The sequence below is a fragment of the Carcharhinus amblyrhynchos genome, chromosome 1 (assembly GCF_965287045.1).
Source record: "Carcharhinus amblyrhynchos chromosome 1, sCarAmb.v2.hapA, whole genome shotgun sequence".
NCBI lineage: Eukaryota > Metazoa > Chordata > Chondrichthyes > Carcharhiniformes > Carcharhinidae > Carcharhinus > Carcharhinus amblyrhynchos.
This window is the reverse complement of record NC_137324.1, coordinates 28,336,778-28,355,647: the sequence shown is the minus strand read 5'-3', so window position 1 is coordinate 28,355,647 and position 18,870 is coordinate 28,336,778. Positions and strand designations below refer to the sequence as shown.

The 18,870-nt window shown below is 44.2% G+C and overlaps 1 protein-coding gene across 11 annotated transcripts in view; it reads right to left on the bottom strand.

Annotated features, from left to right (window-relative positions):
• The window catches only part of LOC145351715 (fibroblast growth factor receptor 3-like), a 170,276-nt gene that overhangs the window by 111,084 nt on the left and 40,322 nt on the right, over window positions 1-18,870 (bottom strand). The window lies entirely within an intron of this gene.

The window sequence follows — 18,870 nt, the reverse complement described above, 5'->3', positions numbered from 1 at the left end:
CATGCCACAAACAATTATAGTCACACACTGCAGTAAGAGGTTACTCAGGTGGATGATGTTCGAACAAAAACGTGCATTAAAAAAGCATCTTTAATGTAAAAACATTGCAAGGCATTTAACTGAAGTGGCTGAGACCTTGGACAATTTTCTCAAGGAAGGCCTTAAAGGAGCAGGAGTTGGTGCCATGGCAGAGAGATTTCGGGAGGACGTTCAGTCTAGATCCATGGTTCCCAAACTCGGGGTTGTGACCCCGATAGGCCGATCAGAAAGAAGGACAAGAGGCTAGGCTGGATAGACCAGATTGTAAATGGCAATCACAGCTCCCTCTCCTCTGAGACTGAGCCTTGCACTGGCACCATGGCCCAATGGTGCCTGTACCCTGTTCACCTCTTTCGGCAAGCTCCTGATGTGACTACCGGATCTCGACACTCAGCCCCAGCCATGAAACTGGTGGCGACGCCTCCACTGCTCGACGATGGCCTGTCTGTGCCCAGCACTGTCACCCTGCTGCTGTGGAATGTGCGGATTCAGTCACCTCAAGACCTTCAACCCAGGAAGCAATTCTGCTGCTTCCCAGCCAAGATCCATGAATTGAAAAAGTTCAGGTGAAGGAATGGATCGATGATTATGTAAAAGAATAACATTTTTACAAAATGCTTTAAAAACTGATTGATATATTGTATATATAGATTCATAATATGCTCAGTTTAATCATTATATCATGAATTTTACAGTGCTGCTGTACTGCGGTTTTGTTTTTGTTGGCATTTGGGATTGTGTTAACTTTCAAGTGTTAAAATAGAGTCATATTGTAAACTAGTTTGGGAAGTATTGCTCAGCTGGCTGAAGGCACAGCTGCCAGTGGTGGAGAGAGTCAAGAACATGGGAACCTAGGACTTAGGAGCCAGAGTAGACCATTTGGCCCTTTAAGCTTGCATTGCCATGTAATAAAATCATGGCTTATCTGATTGTGGTCTCAAATCCTTTTTCCTGTCTGTCGCCCATGATTCCCTTGTCTGTCAAAATCTTTTTAACTCAGCCTTGAATAATTCAATGACCCAGCCTCCAGTGTTTTCTGAGGAAAAGAATTCCATCTCCTGATGATGCCCTGCCCCCGAAAGGAACAAATCTCCTCATAAAGGTGGACAAGAGGCTATGCTGGATAGCAGGAGAAAAAGGGGAGAAGAGGAGGGTAAGGGTTTAGTTTTAGAGGCTTTTGAGGATTGGGAGCCAATGTTTGTCTGCAAGAACATGAGCAATCCTTACTTACCTGATTCAATACAATACCAATGGAGGTCAAAGAGAAATTAAATGGGGCAACCTTAGAACGATGTACTCATGAGGGGAAAAGCATCAATCACATTTGCATTATTATTAGGAGTAAAATAAGCAGCAGATCATTTAGCAATCAATCTGCTAAATTGAAGAATGATCTGTTAATCCTATGCTTTTTGATAGTTGATAAGCTGCAACTAATCTGTTTTAGACTTCTTTTTCCTGAATGTTAATTTGCTGTGATTACCGGTTGGCTGGCGCACCTTCCGTGAATCTGGAAAGCCGATCACCACAAGCTTCCATTATGCTGATTAGTCTGCATTGTTACATTCGTATATCTGTATGAGATTGTGCAATGCCAATCCATCCATGCAAACCAACCTCCAATTTACGTCAAAGTAACACAAGGACATAATCAACATAATCAGAATTATAAGCGCTGAAATATTACCTTAATTTGCGAAAATCTTAATATAATTAAGCAATGAGCATAAGGGGGAACAAGTAGATGTATTTGGATTTGCAAAAAGTGCATAAAAACTTGCTGCACAAGGTAAGAACTCAAGAGGTTAGGGCTTGTATGTTAGCATACCAACAAAAAGGAGAGTCAGGAAAAATGGGTCATTTTCAGGTTGGCAAACTATATGTGGAGTGCCACCAGAATCAGTGGTGGAGGCTCAACTCTTCACAATCTATATTAATGATGTAGCTGAAAAGTCTTGGGTGTACAGTAGCCAAGTTTCCTGATGATACAAACATAGACGAGAAAGCAAGTTGTGAGGAGTGCACAAAATTCCTTTCTCCCTGTGATAAGGAGGTGGAAGTGGAGGACCAGGTAAGAATGGGGGAATTGTGTTGAGATAGCTCCCCGACATAGTCCTGCCTCTGGGAAGTAGATTGCCAGCCTGCTGACAGAGGCAAACAGGCAGTTTAAATAGGTAAAACTCTGATTAGGGGTGATTTTGTGGCATCACATTTTGCCAGCCGCCAGCTCCAGTAGAGACCGTCTTGCCGCAGCAGTCTGGGGGCCAGTGGAGCTGGAGGCTCCATCCCTCAAAGAGGGTGCAGCAGGCATGAAATGTATCACCATGGCCCCAACAATCCAACTGGTGAACTCCAGTCCGAGGAACTCTGTCAGTTTTCAACCTGCCTCAGCAGCACCCACTCCTCCTAATGGGGCTTTTGTGCTGTCAGCTCTGGAGCCTGTTCACCATCCTTCATAGGAAGGCAGGCATAGATACAGTCAATTAGGAGACCACGTCTAGGGAAACATCTCCCCCAGAAAGGCTCCTCGCAGGTGTGGTTTTGAGAACTGCCCACTTGATCTTGACGTGGGGTCCCAAAACCTGGGGGAAAATCTGTCCAAAGAGTCTTGCAAAAGGGATAGAGACAGGTTGAGTGGATTGACAAAAATGCAGCAGATAGAGTACAAAGGTGGCGAAATGTGAGGTTTTGCATTTTCGTAGGAAGAATAGAAAAGCCGATGGTCATTTAAATGGCGAACACTACTGAATGCCGTGGTACAGAAGGAGCCGAGTGTCCTTGTACATGAACCACAAAAGGTTATCATGCAGATATAACAAAGAATTAAGAATAAAAGCAAAATTCTGTGAATGCTGGCGATCTCTGGAGAAACTCAGCAGATCTGGCAACATTTTTGGAGAGAGAAACAGAGTTAATATTTTGAGTCCAATATATCTCTTTAGAACTGAGGAGAGTTAAGACTATGATGGATTTTATACTTGAATTTGTATGCTGATAGGATGTTGGCCTTTATTGCAAAAGGGTTGGAGAATAAAAGTAAGGAAGTCTTGGTACAACTGCACAGGTTGTTGAGAAGGACATACCTCAAGTACGGTCTATGGTTTTGGTCACCTTAATTAAGGAGGGATATACTTGCACTGGAGATAATTCAGAGAAGATTCACAGGGTTGATTCCTGGGATGAAGGAACTTTCTGAGGAAAAGCTGAGCAGGTTGGGCCTATACACATTGGGAGTTTAGAAAGATGAGAGACCATCTTATTGAAATATTTAAGATTCTGAGGGGGCTTAACAGTGTAGATGCTGAGAGGATGTTTCCCTTTGTGGAAGAATCTAAAACTAGTAGGTACAATTTCAGACTAAGGGGTAGTCCCGTTTTATATGGAAATATGGAGGAATTTATTTTCTGAAGATCTATAATCTTTGGAATTCTCTTCCCCAGAAAGCAGTGGAGGCTGAATCATAGAATATATTCAGAGTTGAGTTAGACGGAGTTTTCAATTAAAGGGAGTTGAGGGTTATGTGAAACAAATGGGAAAGTAGAGTTGAGACCAAGAACAGATGAATCACGATCTTATAGATTGGTGGAGCTGGCTTGATGGGCCAAATGGCCTACTCCTGCTCCTTTTTTGTTAATGATCTTCTGTTCTTGAGGCACCGGGATGGAACTAAAGCCATTATATGTGCTTAAATAACACTAAATAATTCAAAGGAAAACAGTTATGCATACTTTTGTCAACATATAATCACCAAACTGTATATTTTGGCCCACATGTTTGTACAATCCAACAACTCAGGAATATGCATAGACAAAGGAAAACAAATAAAACAGAGGGGTAACATAAAGCTACCTTTCATTCAGGCACAGTTTCCTATACATAGCAATCACCACGATTTTGCATTTTGTATGTATTTTGTTAGTAGCAATAAGTGCTATCCTGAAAGGCTGCAATTCTGTTCGGCGAGGCATGCTCAAATATTTTTTATTTACTGGAATTCTCAGTATATTAGAAAAACATTTTGAAAAAATTTCAAATGGGTTCTCTTAATTCCAACATGCAGCTGAAGCAAATCCACCAGTCTGTGCCCAGGATCATTTGTCATTCTGACAGCGATTGGCATAGCTAGCAGTTTGAGGAAACGCAAATGATTCCATCCTGCACCATGCAAATCTGTGCAGCTACACACAGTTTGACAGCGGTTTGTGTGTGTGAAAGGGGAGGACTGAGAGATGGCAAGGGGAAGGCAAAGCATTGAGGACTTGAATCTTAAGTCGCTGAGGCCACATTTTTCTTGTGATAGTTCCAGTTTCCTCAGCTGTTCTGGTGAACAGTGTGTACTTTCTGTTTATTTAGTTCTGTACAATGGTTCATTGATTCCCCCCACCCCATTCCTCCTTTTCTCTGTTGACTTTGATAAATGCTATTGTTCTGATGGTGATACAAGTCCAGGGAAGGTGGCCCAGTTAAGTATGATCAACCGAACAGTAAAACATGAACCTGAGAGCTAGTTCAACTTGATAAACATCTGCTCCCTCCTCTCAAACATAAGAACATAAGAACATAAGAAATAGGAGCAGAAGTAGGCCATCTGGCCCTTCGAGCCTGCCCCGCCATTCAATAAGATCATGGCTGATCTGTCGTGGCTCAGTTCCACTTTCCCGCCCTCTCCCCATAACCCTTAATCCCTTCTCTTATCAAAAACCCATCAACCCGCTTCTTAAAAATATTTAGCGAGGCAGCCTCCACCACTTCAACGGGCAGAGAATTCCAGAGATTCACCACCCTTTGAGTGAAGAAGTTCCTCCTCAACTCCGTTCTGAACCGCCCCCCCTTTATCTTGAGGCTGTGCCCCCTAGTCCTACTGTCTTTTTTGAGCGGGAAGAGTCTTTCCACCTCTATCCTATCCATCCCATTCATCATCTTATACGTCTCAATGAGATCTCCCCTCATTCTTCTAAACTCTAACGAGTACAAGCCTAGTTTATTCAGCCTCTCCTCATAGCTCAACCCCCTCAACTCCGGTATCAGCCTAGTAAACCTCCTCTGCACTCCCTCCAAGGCCAAAATATCCTTGCGCAGGTGCGGCGCCCAAAACTGCACACAGTACTCCAGCTGCGGCCTCACCAATGCCCTATACAGCTGCAGCAAGACCTCCCTACTTTTATATTCAATCCCCCTCGCTATGAAGGCCAGCATCCCATTCGCCTTCCTGACCACCTGCAATGGTAGTGTAGTGACATGGCCTCCTTTCACATTGTCTTCATGGTATTTACAAATTATTATTCAAAGTAAATTTGATCCACAGGTACGAGTTGCCAGGGTGTTCACTTTCCAACTAATTTTGGAGGGATACACCATTGCTGACATGTATTTTCCCCAGTTCTGATTAACCACACAATTCCAGTGCCCTGGGATTTCAGCAGATAGAGGCCCTGCCTGACGTGCACCTAAGCTTACACACAAGGAAGTTCCTTGGTTTAAAACTTACTCTACACGCTGCCGCTTGGCAACACCATACGGAGCCACAGTGTCAGATTCTACATTTATACCAATGATATCCAATTTTACTCTTCAACCCCCCCCTGCCCTTTCACTGCATCCGATTTATTACACTGTTTGTCCAATGTCCTTTACTGGACAAACAAATTGCTCCCAATTAAATGTTGGGAAGATCAAAGCCATTGTCTTCAATCTCCATCACAAAACTCCATTCCCTAGCCACTCACCTTGTTTCTCTCCCTAGCCACTCACCAGATTGCAACTTTGGCATAATACTTGACCACAAACTAAGCTTATAATGCTGTGACCTCTGCGTAACCTCTGCATCATCAAGGGTATTGCCATCTTCTCCTCTGCCACAGCCTATTTGCAGCGGACAGCCTCATCCATGCTTTAGTTACTTCCAGACTCAACAATTCTAATGCCCTCCCGGATAGCTTCTCATCTTCTACCCTCTGTAAACTTCTGGTCATTTAAAGATCAATTGTATGTATCCTGACTTTGCATCAAGTATTGTTCACCCATCACCCCTGTAGTCATTAACCTAAATCAGCTCCTGGTCCAATGGTATCTCAGAATTAAAATCCTCATCCTTATGTTCAAGTCTCTTCCTGGCCTTTTCCTTCCCTATCTCTGTAATCTCCTTCATCCTTGCCATCCTCCAAGTTCTCTTGCAATCTCCTTGTTCTGGCCTCGTGTGCACCCCTCAATTTCCTTCGCACCACCATTAGCAACCATGCCTCCTCCTGCCTAGGTCCAAAACTTCAGGATTTTTGAACATGCTTGCCTCTTTTAAATCTAGTTCACCTGCCCTCATGGCTTGGTGTCAAAGCCTATTTGATAATGTTCCTGTAAATTTCCATGGGATTTTTACTAATTTGAAGGGAACTGTATAAATGCAAGTTGTTGTTATAGTCTGTTTTAGTTTAGCTGGCCTTGAGCTGTTACAATGCCCATGGTCTAACAAAAGGGGAGGGTGGGGACAGAAATAAGCCAGATAGCATAAACTGCTGGAAAGGGAAGATGGTGGTGTAGTGATACTGTCACTGAACTGCAATCCAGAGATCCAGGGTAATGCTCTGGGGCCTGGGTTCGAATCTCACCACGGCAGATGATGGGAATTTGAATTCAATAAAGAAGTCTGCAATTAAGAATCTACTGATGACCATGAAACCATTGTCGATTGTTGTAAACATCCACCTGGTTCATTAATGTCCTTTAAGGAAGGAAATCTGCCACCCTTACCTGGATCTGGCCTACATGTGATTCCAGACCCACAGCAATGTGGCTCTCTTAAATGCCCTCTGAAATGGCCTAGCAGTTTAAGAGCAATTAGGGATGGAGAGTAAATGTTGGCCACATGCCATTGAAGAATTTTTTTTAAATGCCTGTGCGGGCACTGGTTGAGAATACCATCAGGCCTGGTCATGATGTCCACCAAATAGAATATCATGGTGATCCTCAAAGTGTGGGTTAACTCATGAAGAATAGGTTAGTGGGAGAGGGATTGAAGTGTACTGGGCTCTGGTGGATCTGCATCTCAGAAATAAAGTAAATAAATAAAAGTAAATACTCCCTCTGAAAACCCAAATCAAAAAAGGAAGAGCAGAGATCAGCCCCGCTCTTTTTACATAATTTTATGCTACTGTGTGGGTGTTTTGTTTTAGGGTGGCAGAGTGTTTAACACTGCTGCCTTACAGTGTCAGGGACCCAGGTCTGATTTCCGCTTGGATCACTCTCTGTGCGGAGTCTGCACATTCTCCCCGTGCTCCGGTTTCCTCTCACAGTCCAAAAGATATACTGGTTAGGAGCACCAGCTATGCTAAATTCTTCCTCAGTTAAAGCTAAAGCTTTAATCAAAAGTAGGCTTACATTCACACTGCAATTAAGTTACTGTGAAAATCCTCTAGTTGCCACACTCCGACGCCTGTTTGGGTACACTGTGGGAGAATTTAGTATGGCCAATGCACCTAACCTGCACATCTTTGGGCTCTTGAGGGGAGGGGAGGGGTGGTTTTGGAAACAGAGCACCAAGTGGAAATCCACGCAGACACGGGGAGAATGTGCAAACTCCGCATAGACAGTGACTCAAGCTGGGAATTGAACCCGGGTCCCTGGCGCTGTGAGGCAGCAGTGCTAACCACTGTGCCACTGGAACAGGCGCCAGAGTGTGACGAGTAGGGGATTTTCACATTAACTTCATGTTAATGGAAGCCTACTTGTGTCATAATAAATAAACGTTAAACTTTTCCTCCCCCCCAATTCTTCTCAGTGCACTGAACCATGCATGTTAATTATACTGTTAAACTGGAGCCAGAACACGGCGAGTACATACTGTACTGTTGGCAGCATTATTCAGACTAGCCTCTCCGATGCAGGGTAATAGTGCCAGGTGGAAGCACTTAGCCTTTAAACTAAGTGATGTATTAAACGAGTGCCATGATAACACGTGGCACTGAATGAAGTCACCATACCAATACTGTGCAGTCCAATGTAAAATGGCGCAAACCCCCCTCTCCCACATCCTTAGACCAAACCAATCACAAAGCAAAGTAATTGAGCATGGAAACAGTCCCAGCGAGTCCATGCCAGTGTTTGGGCTCCACGTGAGCCGGCCTATGTTATTCTGTCACCAATCTACCCATCGCATTAATAGAATCGTTTTGAGTCCTTTGCTATTGCTATTTCAGCATTCAGTTTTCTCCTAAAGGATTGTAATAGTCATCTAAAGAGGCTTGGTATGGGGTTCAGGAGGACATTTTACACCTCCCTGACCCAGGAAATACTGAGGCAGAGTCAGTGTGTGGTGTGGATTGCAGACCTGGACTAACCCGACTTTGTTCCCCAGCCGTTACTGATGAGCTTGGCACAGGAGGACCACAAAAAAATGGGCTGCAATCCCCCCAGAGAGGGAGGGAAATATACACATCAGCAAGTTTCCGGATTTGAACTGTGGTCCAGTGACCTGTTTCCTCAGCTGGAGGTGGATGTATGTGGACATAAAGTTAAAGTTTATTTATTAGTCACCAGTAAGGCTTACATTAACACTGCAATGAAGTTACTGTGAAATTCCCCTAATCGTCACAATCCGGCACCTGTTCGGGTCAATGCACCTAACCAGCAAGTCTTTCAGGATGTAGGAGGAAACCAGAGCACAGGGAGACTGTGCAAACTCCACAGACAGTGACCCAAGTCGGGAACTGAACCCAGGCTCCGGGAGCTGTGAGGCAGCCGTGCTAACCACTGTGCTGCCCCACTAATGCTCCTCTCATGTGGGTGTGTTGGGGGAGGGGAAAACATTAAGAATTAAAATGGTTAAAGACCCTGTTGGCAGAAAGGGGAAAAAAAGATCGATGAAACTATATGAAGGTAATGCTTTCCCCAAAACAAGGTTTTCAGAGCAGGATCGAAAGTGTCATTTGTCTAAGCTCAGGTAAGCAGCGGCTAGGAGATAATATTTACACAGATGCAAAGGAAACTTTAGAAAGTGCTAGTTTTTGACTGATTGCCTTTTGCTTCTATGAAGATGAATGGCAGCTGCCTCCCACACAGCAGCTGTGGGATGCGTGGAGCACTGCATGGAGCACTGCGAGGTCACACAGAGGGGAAGATTCACAATGTTATTAGCAGCAAAAGAACAAGTCTTGCATCAAAAGGTGTGACAGATTTCCTCCAGGCTGCATCAATTAGTTTTTATGAACCCGTGCTGAATTGCAATTCAAATTAAACAAACGTAAGTCTATAAAATGTTATTATATTAGTCTGGGAGAATCAGTGCATAATTTGCAGTAAAGACTGCTTGGACTCTGGGCCTTGTGCTCATCAGTGGCCTTTGGATAGCTGATCTGGGGGCTCAATTGGAAAATGTTATGTCTCCTGGCTGCCATAAATTAGACATAATCTCACTTTAGGCTCAGAATGCTGCAGCTCCATGGAGTGTATTTCCTTGAGCTCTCCATACAGCGAGTGCACTGATACAAAATTACTCAGAACATGACTGCTGTGTGACAGTGAACGTGAATACCCCAGGGCATATATTCACATAACAATTAGCTCCTCGCTCCTTACGAATGTCTTGACAATGTAACACCTCACATGCTGTAACGTGTGCCTGATGCTCAACGTTCCACCTTTGGCAGCCTCACCCCTAAGCTCTGGTATGCCCTTCCTGAGCCGCTCCACCTCTATGCTCTCATTCCTTCTTTAAGATGCAGTTAAACTCACTGCTCTGACCAAGCTTTTGGATTCCGGTTCTCATATCGCCTGATATGCTTTTGTGAATAATTATGTCCGGTGATACTCCTATGAAGTCTCTTAGGTTATTTTAGTATATCAAAAAGGCAACGCTTACATTGATGCTGTCACTGCTGTGGCTGTACAAGCCAGTGCCACTCCCCAGATTACAGAATTCACTGAATTTGGTTGCTGGGGCATGGTGGTGGGCAAGGGAGAAGCGACAGTAGGACTTGGTGCCACAGGCTTGCAGGCAGTGGGGGGACAAGGACAGGAGTGTGCCTGGGTTTCAAACCACTCTCTAGTAACCTCAGCTGCAAGTTGCAACTGTGCATATCACCCGCAAAAGAAAGAACATTACTGCCACTGGGGAAATATACTGCTACATGAACCACCATCATCAAGAGGGAGAAAATTGAACCAATTGTTCATTTGAGAGTAAATAGTGATGATGGGGATCCTCCAAGTTCTATGATTGTCAAGTGAAGACTAGGTTTCCCCACCAGTTAATCTTGGTCGTGACAAGGTGGAAAAGTAGAGAGAACCAAATGGTTCTCCACAAGGTAGGTCGGGGACTGTGGTGGTGGGAGGTGGGGGTCACCTAATCTGCATCCAATGCTTGGTCTTTGATGGCGATTGTGCCCAAGGCAAATAACCGCCTGGTTTCAGATGTCTGCCAAGGCTTCCTTTGGCCGCTCCCTGGAGAGGTGGTCATGACAAAGTAGGAATAACCATCTGGGTTTGCATCCCTTCTTGTGGGAGATGATGCTGGGTTTCCCTCCATAGTACCCCATTAGGACCTGAGTGGAGTACTAGGCTGGACCACCACCTTTGCAAGTGGCTGCCAGCAATCGAATGCAGCAGTCGAATTTTATTACTGCTCCCAGCATTAGCCGGACCTCAGTTGGTGCAGGAGAACCAATCAGAATTCCACGGTCCTGGAATTAAAACCTTCTTACACTCTCTGTAGGATCTATTCACACTACGATTTTAACACTAATGGAAAGTGGTATGATTGGCATGCACACTTCACTCACAGCGTAAAGGAAGTCTCAATCCAGAATTGAGACATGAGCTAAGAGAAGTGGAGTGAGACTTGCTGAAATTCAAAAGCCTTGTTGAAGTCTGAATGCAGGCACCACACACAGAGCCAGTTGCACCTACTTAGAAAACACACTACACTTTCCTATCACATGCTGTGTTTTGAAATGCTGTCAGAAACAGAGATAGCAACAGCACTTAGTGACAGGAGTATCCACTTAAAACTGCTGTACAGGCATGTCCAACATCCAACTACACTCCCCGTTTGTTTATCTGTCACCTTCTCAGTCCATCTGAATACATTATAATCACAGAAGCCAGTGTCTGCTCTGAACAATTTAAAAGGGAATCAGCCTGGCTTTCTGGAGAGATTTACATGGTGCAAAATACACCTTGGCTATTGACTCTGCCAGCTTACAGTATGAAATGAAAGATAACACTTGAATGTTGCACACACCCTGAGTTATCCTGCTGAAAACTCTGAGCTTCCTGATGACCTCATTACAATACTGAGCCATACAGAATAATGAATGGAACTGTTTGATCTTGGTCAGGTTGTCAATTAGGATGGCCACAAGTGGGTCTTAGGCCAGAGTGAGGGTTGTTACAAGGTTGTTCATACTGACTGCTACGTAGAGACTTGCCCTTTACAGATGGGTGGTGATGAAGTTTCTGCCATTGTCTAACTCACCGTCCACATGACAAAGAAACACAAATAAATTGCTGGAGGACTTCTGGTGCCTGTAACCCAGTTAACAACTTTACGACAGTAGGAAAAATAAGTTTTTAATCCAATTTAGTTATAGAATTATAAAATAATGTAGCATAGAAGAATGCCACTCGGCCCACGGAGTCTATACCAGCTTCTTTGAAGAGCAATCTAGTTATCCCACTCCTTTCCCATATCCCTTCGATTTTTTCCCCCCTCATGTTAGACACTTCCTTTCTCTCCACCATTTTGTTCCCATTCTCTTCTCAAAGACACTAACTGTTTGTCGTGATAGTTTCACAGTAGGGGCTTCGAGCATCTAGTCAAAAGGGTGTTACTGATACATGAATTTTGATATGGCATGATGGCCAAACAGACAAATGCATACACACACGCGGATGCACACATGTGCATAAACACGTGTGTCATTTCCCCTCCCCACCTCAACTTACAGCATTGCACCTGTACAGCAATCCACCAGAGACCAAGTATTCGACTCAGATTAGAGGTCAAACATGCGGCCCCGTCAGCTTGCACAACCCGGACACTAACTGAATAAACTCACTGAGCCATCAGCATGTAGTTCTGCATTCTTTCACAGAATGACAAAGGCTAAACCAGAGGCGCTCACTCTTTGAAGGAATGACTTGCGTGGATTTGCAAAAGGCGGTCTTTCATAGAGTGGTGCCTGACCTTTGCCAGATACCGTGCTCGGGAGCCAAGTGCTTGTGGTTCAGAGTGGGGGCCTAAAAGAACAAGTGGCTGGCTATCACTTAAAACTTAGTGCACTCATAAAGCAGATGCCACTTGGATGGATGCACTCGCTCTTCCCCCCTCCTTCACCCTGTCATTGTGGTTCTGTTCTGCGACTGTTCAGTGAAGTCGCTACAAGTGGGTGGATTTCAATCAGCTGAAGGAAGATCAACCTCTTCATTCCCTCCAGGATCTTTGTGTCTTCTTTTCTTGAACAGCCTTGATAATTGGTTTTCTGTTTCATTAACCAAGTAGAAAATGAGAGTATTGTATTTTAAACCACAAGCAATTTGAAATTGCTTTTCATTCAGTTTCCAGTAACATAATCACCCGGGATTCCACAAGAAGATTGAAACCACGAGAAAGCAATCAGCATTTAGCACATAGCTCTGTATTCTTTCAAACGGTTGATATCTGTGTTCCCTTGCTTATGCTATATTTAAACAATGCATCAATAACCAATTGTTTCAGAATAGTGAATTTATTAAATTAAATTTTTCTCACTGTCTGCTTCTCATGGGTACTTGTCCCTCGCTGCCTTTATTCACGTCTTGTTTCCTAACCTCCTCTCCTGGAGGTAGTGACTCATGCTAGGTGGGGCGGGGTGGGGGATATTTCCCTGGGGTTACGGCTCATGCAGGTCTGTTTGGCATGCCTGAGCCTGCTGTACTGAGTTTTGGCAGACCTGCGAGAAATCCCAGGTATGTTCATGTCCTCGCACAAAATCCACACACAAGTAGATCTGGGAGTGGCAGAGCCACAGTTTTAGGTTCTGTCCCAAGTTAGCTGATCGCACACTCTCAGATGGTTCTGTGCACAGTTTTGGTCACCTAGTTACAGGAAAGATGTAAATAAGGTTGAAAGAGTTCAGAGAAGGTTGACAAGGATGTTGCCGGGTCTTGAGAAGCTGAGTTACAGAGAGAGATTGAATAGGTTAGGACTTTATTCCCTGCAGTGTAGAAGAATGAGGGGAGATTTGATAGAGGTGTATAAGATTTTGATGGGTATAGATAGAGTGAACGAAGCAGGCTTTTTCCACTGAGGCTAGGGGAGAAAAAAACCAGAGGGCATGGGTTAAGGGTGAAAGGAGAAGAGTTTAAAGGGACTATTAGGGGAGGCTTCTTCACGCAGGGAGTGATGGGAGTGTGGAATGATCTGCTGGATAAAGTGGTAAATACGGGGTCACTTTTAACATTTAAGAAAAACTTGGACGGGTTCATGGATGAGAGGGGTGTGGTGGGATATGGTTCAAGTGCAGGTCAGTGGGACTAGGCAAAAAATGGTTCAGCATAGACAAGGAGGGCCAAAAGGCCAGTTTCTGAGCTGTAAATTTTCTATGGTTTCGATGGTTACAATTCATCCTGATGTCCTGGAGAGGTGCTGGGGAATAAAATGTGGCCAGCGCTCCTCGGTCCTCCTCCAGTGAACCCTGGACAGGATTGGATTTATCTTTGACGCATCTTATGGTCAAATATCTTGCTGCTACTGAAGGTCAAGTCCTTTTGTATGAACAATGACCATTTGGATGGGCTAGTAGAGGGAACTTGGCAAATATTCAACACCTTTAGCAAAGGATGAGAGAGAGAAATAGAAAATCATTGAGAAAAAGATATGACCATGGCTTGGCTACAGTTGGACCTCAGAGACGACTGAGACATAAACATAAGATACGCGGCCTTATGCAGCACAAGGAAAGGCATAATTTAAATTCAGATAGGCCTTCTCTCATCAGTGTTTCTACAAGGACTGCTTCTATATTCCTCTTCTAATTCACATTGCTGGAAACTGGTGCTCATGGTGTAGCCTGCTGGAAGACATGGATCTGAATTTAACTACACAGACTCAGAGCCAGGCTGCAAAAGGTGAAACCAGCCAACAGACTCTCTATGCTACGGGATCAATATCCATCAGGAACTGGGTTAAGACTGGCCCAACACATGGGGCCCTTATAGTCATCAGAGGAGAGTTTCATCCTTTCATTGTGAGCTAGATTGCTGGCCCGAGTCAAGAGTACAGAGGAGTAACAACCAGGTGCTGCACCCATTCTCCCTTATGAATTTCCCAGCTTACCTTATCTTCGTTACCTTGAGCCGGTAAGTATTGCATTGTTTTCATTCACTGTTCATCTTGAAGAATAACTTTTTCCCAGGCTAAGCCAAGATTAGAGTTTTATTAGCTGCTCAGTGATAAGACGTTGCCTACAATTTTCTGATCAGGTTCTGGAAACATCTTGCACACACTTTGGAGTCCTTTATAGTGTATTGTATTGAATGAGAGGCCAAATCGATATTAATGCAGGCTAACGAGTCAGATTCACCTGGGACAGCAGAAGTGATCAAAGTGTCTGAAGTATTCATGTCAGCACTTCCAATAATTTCATCAAAACAATGGTAACAACAACCAGAAATGAGCCTGTGAAGTGTACATGTGCCAAGCAAGGCCATCTGTTTTCACAATTCTAGAACAACAGAACAGTAGAGCACAGGAACAGGCCCTTCGACCCTCTAAGCCTGCACTGACCATGTTGCCTGACTGAACTTAATCCTCCTACCCTTCTGGGGACTATATCCCTCTAAAGAACAAAGAACAAAGCAACAATTTTCTACAGAAGCTTGAGAAACAACACCCTTGTTATCTACGGTATTCAAAGTGCAATTAGACATTAAACGGATTTGGCTCACCTTGGACTCCTGGCTTTTGGAAATTGCTTACTCTTTCCCAATGCTCCTCCTCCAGCCACCTCCCCAAGATGAATCCCAGTACTGCTACTAAGCAGCCAATCTAAGGAAAGATAGCCCAAAAACCTCATCTGTCCCCATAAGCCATGATTCAGTATGAAGCAATATCACATCCTATAGCCCTCCCCCACTTCACATGTCTTCATAAACCACTGAAAAACCAGCCATGATTCACAAACAAACCATCGTAAAAATGGGAGCACAGGAATTGTTTTCCAATTTTACATTCCAGTTTTGATCCCGCCCACCAGGTTCTGTCCAAAGTTAATTGATCACTCACTTCCAAACAGCTTACCAGTGAAAATTCCACATGGATTGTGTATGATTTTCCAACTGTTTCAGTTGGTCACGCATGCGCACCATGTGCAAGCCCACATTCCTGATTATGTGCGCTTGCTACAGAGAAGGATGGCTCCCAGGAGTGTGAAGTTGAAAGTTTTCCCTCATTAGCCTACAAAATGGCCCAATCTTTCCGTTAGATTCCTCAGGAGGATATACCTCAGATGTATTCGGGAAATCTCAAATGTATTCTTCATGCTCAGACTCCAAAACTGGAACCAGAAACGTATCAGTAGGTGGATCAACTGCTCGAAGTATCCCACAGATGCTTTACACAGTAGACTTGCACCCAGAGGATATGATGATGGAGAAGTCAGTGATTACATTACCACATAATGATGGTTTGGGAAACATTCCAGGGAGAGCCAAGAACATTGGTGGGGGGAAGGTCGGGGGCGGAAGGGGGATTACTGCACATTTTCAGCTGTCTGTGGAGTAAGTACTGCCCTCCAAAAGAAAAAACATGCAATTATATAATATCTTTCAAGACTTCACAATGTCCAAAGTGCTTTATAACCAATTAATACAGCCAATTGATTCTGATTTGTCATTGGAGTTGCGATATCAGAAATGTTACTCCTTGTGCAACAATCGCTGGAGAAAAGAATCAGTCCACCTGAAGGAAACAAGCCCATTGGGGAATATACTAAATAGACATCTACTGTTGCATTAGTTACCAGGGAGTCTGGAGCCTTTTCCCAGGAGCATACACAAACCAAACACCATGAATTTTGAGACGTTTTGCAACTAAAATTTGCCAAAGTTTTCAATCTTTAGTTTCAAACAGCTAAAATCTTGCTTCTAATAGAACATAGAACATAGAACACTACAGCACAAACAGGCCCTTCGGCCCACGAGTTGCGCCGATCACATCAACACCTATCTATAACCCCCAATCCCATAAAACCCCATATACTCATCCAGAAGTCTTTTAAAAGACCCCAGCGAGTTCGCCTCTACCACCACTGACGGCAGCCGATTCCATTCACTCACCACCCTCTGAGTGAAAAACTTATCCCTAACATCACTTCTGTACTTGCCTCCCCGCACCTTAAACCTGTAATGTTGGGATAGTCAGTGGTTTGGGTCGCTGGTACTAGGCAGGGACCAATCCGAATTGAGAGGGGGGCTGCACAGCCAGATGGTTGAAATGGACCCTTTAAAACACTGCAAAACACTAATCTCATTGATTAGATTACCATCCCTGGAGCAACATTTTCTTTTGAGTAAAAAAGATCATTTACAAAGCTGTAATCGGTCAGAATTAAAAGCTTGTTATTTAACTAAAAACTACCATCTGACTTCCAGTACGACTAAGAGCCAAAGACAAAATATACTGTTGCCATTCTCGGAGCGTAACCTTGGGTTTTGGAAAGAGAATGTGTTTTTAGTACCTTGCAAGCTTAGGGTAGGAAAGATTTAGCTTCTTGGATTGGTCCCCACACCCCCATGGTTGACTGTTCTCACAGCTAGCCAGGAATATATCTTGGCTAGAACGTGTGGCACTGCTGATCCATCAGTTTGAGTGGATCTGTGAAGAATCTCAGTAATGCTAGGGAAACATGCACAAAAGAATTTGCTCAATTGAAGTCTGTTTGTCAGACACCACAAGTCTCTGACATCTACATCAGCTTCCAATCCAGCTGAACGAGGGGAAAATTTGACTCAATTGTTGTGTACCACTTGGACAGCAGGCACAGAGGCCCTAAAGTCCAAAACAAAACCCCAACTCAAATAGAGACCAAATCAAACAGAAACCAGATCGAATTTGAACAGGATGATTGAATGATTGCCTTCAAGTTTCAACTGATAAAAGTATTGTTCAGGGTTACAAAACTAACAAACTGCATTTAAGTAGCACCTTTAGCATTTAACAGACCAAGGGCATCCCAGGTTCAAATCTCATTTTATGCTGCAATTCCGAGCCTAGTTTTCACCCATGGTCACCATTCCAATGGCCTGTTCTGGTCAAGTGCACTGTGTAATAGAACATAGAACACTACAGCACAAACAGGCCCTTCGGCCCACAAGTTGCGCCGATCACATCATCACCTACCAACCTACAGACCTATTTATAACCCTCAATCTCATTAAACCCCATATACTCATCCAGAAGTCTTTTAAAAGACCCCAGCGAGTTCGCCTCCACCACCACTGACGGCAGCCGATTCCATTCACTCACCACCCTCTGAGTGAAAAACTTACCCCTAACATCACTTCTGAACCTCCCTCCCCGCACCTTAAATCTGTGTCCTCTCGTAGCGACCATTTCAAACCGGGGAAATAGCCTCTGAGAGTAAATACTGACAGGTCAAGGATTAGGGGTTGCACTGACACCCCCCCCCCCCTCCCCCCCCCCCGCTCCCCCCTCCCTCCCGGGCCAGTGTCTCAAATTGCCAGTTGATGTGTGCAGACTTGCACATGGAGGACAGCCTCAGCTGGCAGCACCCACACCTCAATTCCAGAGACATTCTAGTTCAGCACAGCATTGAGAAGAGGGCTGTACTGTCAGAGGTGACGCTTTTCAGATGAGACATTAAACGGAAGAACCATCAGTCCTCACAGTGGTTCTGAAAGATCCCATGACACTATTCCAAAGAGGAAGAAGTGAGTTTTATCCCCAGCATCCCAATTACATCCCTAAAACAGTTTTCTGGCCATTACCACATTCCTACTTGTGGGACCTTTCCATCCGCAAAACTGGCTGTTGTTCTCTCCATAATACAACTCCAAGAGTATCTCACTGACTGTGAAGCACTTTCGGATGTTCAGTAAGGAACTGTACAAGTGTAAGCTCTTTCTCCTGTGCGAGTTATCAGGGAGTGATCAGTGCTCACAGCATTGCTCTTCAGCTCATGCTGAAATAGTACCTCCAGAGAAACAGGAATTGAGAGAGAAATGAAAAATCTACTAAAATAGAATTCCCCAGAGGACTGGTCTACAGGAATAATTCGCAGCCGGCCTCTGTTTTAAGGACACTTCATGTGCCGGTGTCAGGCTGTTGCTACGGATTGGCCTGCGTGCTTTGTACTGGCATTATGTGATATCAGAGAATCCCTAACAAAGCAGAGGGTTAAATTCTCTATTTCACAGCTAGGCAGACTCTAAATCCTGTCCCATTCTGTGCTTTGCAGTTTTAAGTGTCTGTGGCTAATCTGTGCTTAATGCAGAAAGGCCGGATGTAAATAACCCGAACAATGCCTTTAATCTAACAGTATCCTGGAAAGATTTCATTAGAATTGAGGGAGGAGAGGAGGTTAATCTTAGTGCAGATATATATATATATAAAAACTGCACAACACCTAGTGAGACACAAGAGGGAAAATGCAGGAACGTGCAAGCTGGTTGGATTTTGACAGATCTCCTGATTAGCACTCTACTAAAAAAAGCATTGCCTCAGTTTGGATTTATTCATAAGTGACCCCCAACTGAGAGTGCTTTCAATCAGCATCATTTATCACTGGAACAAAGACTGGCCTCGTTTCACCAACCTTACCATACTGGATAGCTGCCATAGTA